At 42.8% G+C, this 3,994-nt stretch overlaps 1 pseudogene; it reads right to left on the reverse strand.

The window, feature by feature from the left end:
• Window positions 1–2,944: 2,944 nt before the first annotated feature.
• Window positions 2,945–3,187, reverse strand: LOC115899069 (annotated as a pseudogene).
• Window positions 3,188–3,994: the final 807 nt, after the last annotated feature.

The following is a 3,994-nucleotide window of genomic DNA, read 5'->3' on the forward strand; positions in this document are numbered from 1 at the left end:
CCTTACAAGCTAACAGACTGAGGATCTTGGTTTCTTGCTGGCTGTCAGCTGAGGTCGCCCTCAGTTCCTTGCCATATAGCCCTTTTCATTGGACACTCACAATGTGCCAGCTGGATTTTTCCAATTAACAAAGGAGAGAATCTGCTAGAAGGATGGATATTACAGTCTTATGTACACACAATTGGTTAGGGAGAAGTCACACGTTCTGCCCACACTCATAAGGAGGGAACTACACAAAAGTACAAACACCAGAAAATAAGAATGGTGAGAATCACCTTACAGTCTGTTCACCATACACACTGAATTTTTAATGAATGAAGTATTATTATTCCTGGGAATAATAATGTGTCTAGTGTTTTCTTTAAAATGATTCAGTTATGGTAAGAAGTGGCATTGATTTAAAATTTTAATCACACTTTGGCCCTTGTTGAAGTTAAACACCTGATTGATTGCATTCTTTTCTTTTGCATCTGTTTGCTACTTTTCATAATAAAATGCAAGGCAATATCAAATACATTATTTGGGAGAAGGAACTCAGAAACAGGAGAAGTTACAAGGAATATGAGCACCCTAAGAACCCTTGGAGATATTGAGAAGGACCCCAAGTTTCCTAATGAACATAATATGGACATTCAAGTCCATTTTTACTTAAATGTTAAAAGACAAGACTACTTCATAAAGCTGGAGAACTTAGAGACAGTCAGGGGCTGACATTTAGGTTACACAAGGCTTAGAAGAATCTGTGAAAAGCACCTGGTATATGATAGGTCTTAATAGTGGGTCACTCTTGTTACTTCCTACAGGGTGCTATTGGAGGTATAGAAATAAGCCCACATGGATCTTGTTCTTCTTGAAGACTCTCTCCTTGCTCTTTCTTTCTCTCTCTGCCAACCTCCATCTCATATATTGTTTTTATGCCATCTGTAGGATCCACATGGCACTAAATCTATTGTAAAGACTTGGTATAATTGAGTCCATGTAAATATACCAATATAACAGAGGAAGTGCTTCTACTGCCCCATAAGTGACATTCAATTGTGCCCTCTTGATCTCTGACATTCTCACTAAGATGCAAAGTACCAGAGATGAAGGTTAGTTGATCAGCTAGTGATCAGCTCTGGCCCTCCATGCTGCCCTCGCAGTCTCTGAAAGAACAACAGATGGGATCCAGATGGCCGTGTTAGTCCACAGTGCTTTAATTAGTGGTACAGTCCTACCAGTAGAGGAGGAAATTTTATAGATATTCCTTAGAAGGCCAGCGTTAGGGGAGGGAGAAAAAGGAATGAGGCCTTGTCTCATCACAGAAATCCCTCTCAAATCAGCAAGAACATAAACATGGGTAATTAGAGGAAATGCATACTGGAGTGCTTGTTGTTATTCCCATGGCTGCCTGTTAACTTGTGGCACTTATCTCATTAGCAGACGGTGAGAGAGAATACTCTGTCCCAGGGTCTTGCACATCCTGGAACTGATGTGCTTTCAGAAATGAACTGAGTGCCGAGAAACTGATCCAAACAGGAAGGAATCAGATGCATTCTGAATCAGAATCTCTGATGTGTTCCCATGTGGCTTCATTACTTAAGGTAACCAGAGAGTGAGAGGGTGGGAAACAAGGAGGCAGGGTCCTCACTTTAAGAAAAAATTTCATCAAGAACTCAAGGACTCTGGAAGTGAGTCAAATCCCATTGAAATCCCTAATTTGCACATTCAGATTAATCACATGTGAAAAAAATGGAACAGTAAATAGTCTGCAATGACCTAGAAAGAAGTATTTAATGACTTACTGTCTCTGTAAACTAAATGTTTAACTTGTGGATGAGAGGGAATTTGATAGAGATTTCACAGTATCCCCTATTTTCTTTCTTCTTTCTTCTTTCTTCTTCTTCTTCTTTTTTTGAGATGAAGTCTCGCTCTGTTGCCCAGGCTGGAGTGCAGTGGCGCGATCTTGGCTCACTGCAAGCTCCACCTCCCGGGTTCACACCATTCTCCTGCCTCAGCCTCCCGAGTAGCTGGGACTACAGGTGCCTGCCACAACGCCCGGCTGAGTTTTTGTACTTTTTATTTTTTTCAGTAGAGACGGCATTTCACCGTGTTAGCCAGGATGGTCTCGGTCTCCTGACCTTGTGATCTGCCTGCCTCGGCCTCCCAAAGTGCTGGGATTACAGGCGTGAGCCACAGCGCCCGGCCTCCCCTACTGTCTTCTTATCCCTCATCACACACACACACACACACACACACACACACACACACACACACACACATTTACTTTTTTTCCCAGGTTCTCAGTGACTTCTTTGAATTGAGAAATTATGTATTTATCTATTACCAATCTATTAATTTCTTTTTTTTTTTTTTTTTTTTTTTGAGACGGAGTCTCGCTCTGTCGCCCGGGTTGGAGTGCAGTGGCCGTATCTCAGCTCACTGCAAGCTCCGCCTCCCGGGTTTACGCCATTCTCCTGCCTCAGCCTCCCGAGTAGCTGGTACTACAGGCGCCCGCCACCTCGCCCGGCTAGTTTTTTTTTGTATTTTTTTAGTAGAGACGGGGTTTCACCATGTTAGCCAGGATGGTCTCGATCTCCTGACCTCGTGATCCACCCGTCTCGGCCTCCCAAAGTGCTGGGATTACAGGCTTGAGCCACTGCGCCCGGCCCAATCTATTAATTTCTAACTACTCATTTATTTCCACAAACATGGATAGAGAGCTTGATATGTGCAAGTTACTCTGACAGAGGTTGGGAAACAAAGATGAATGAGACATTGACTCTGATTTTTAACAAGCTCCTGATCTAGGCAGAACTTACACTGTACCATTTTTTTGTTTGCTTTTGAAGGTTTCAAATTTATTTCTTCAATAATGCCATATCTTAAGGGTATACAGTGCTTTCACTTGGCATCAATTATGATTTTTTTTTTAAACAATTCAGTACTATACCAGCTGGGATGATTACTGATCTCTCCATTCCTTTAGGGTGATTCTGCCAACAGGGGACAGATTCCCTATTATTCCGATTTGTGTTGCTACATATGTCCATACAGCAATACAGAAAGTGTCTCCATTAGCTAATACAGCATTACCGCCTTTGTCATGAAAATCAGACGTACATTTCCGGTGGCTCTGCCTTGCCATTGTTTGCTGAATGCTTGGAACATGGAGATGACTTAGTGAAGTTTTGACCAAGGGAAACATTGTGAAGGTGAAGATAGAACTGAGGCAATGCAGCTGCTGCTTTGGTGCAAATTCACTTCAGGTACCTTTGAAGAGTGCGGAAACACAAAAGACACTCACACTTTACTTTTTTTGGGGGGGGGCGGGGAGGACTGAGTCTTCCTCTGTCACCCAGGCTGGAGTGCAGTGGCGTGATCTCAGCTCATTGCAATATCCACTTCCCAGGTTCAAGCGATTCTCCTGCCTCAGGCTTCCAAGTAGCTGGGATTAGAGGCACCCACCACCACGCCCAGCTAATTTTTTGTATTTTTAGTAGAGACAGTGTTTCACCATATTGGCCAGGGTGGTTTAGAACTCCTGACCTCAAGTGATCCGTCCGTCTTGGCCTCCCAAACTGCTGGGATTACAGGCGTGAGCCACTGCACCCTGCCTTCAAACTTTTAAGGAATAACATGCACCACCAAAATAGTGCTTGTTACTTATTGTGTGCCTACAGTAGATAAGGAACTCACGTGTTGTCTCAGTTAATCCCCAGACAGTCCTACAAAGTATTGGTAAAATGATAAATGATTCCCATTTTACACATGAGGAAACAATTATTGGTAGATTTGGGCAACAGTACTAAGAACAATGGCTCTAATATAGTAAGTGCTTATATCTTAGTTGAAGGACATGCATGGATGGGTAAGTCACCCAGCAAGTGAGCCAAGACTCTGAACTTGAATCTGGTTCTACCTTCCCGTGCTTGTTTTATTACCTGCCATTGTTTCTTACTCCATCATCTGAATGCTCAGGATAGATGAGGACTTAAACAAAAAGGGGAAAATG

The sequence above is a fragment of the Rhinopithecus roxellana genome, chromosome 8 (genome assembly GCF_007565055.1).
Source record: "Rhinopithecus roxellana isolate Shanxi Qingling chromosome 8, ASM756505v1, whole genome shotgun sequence".
NCBI classification, from domain to species: Eukaryota; Metazoa; Chordata; class Mammalia; order Primates; family Cercopithecidae; genus Rhinopithecus; species Rhinopithecus roxellana.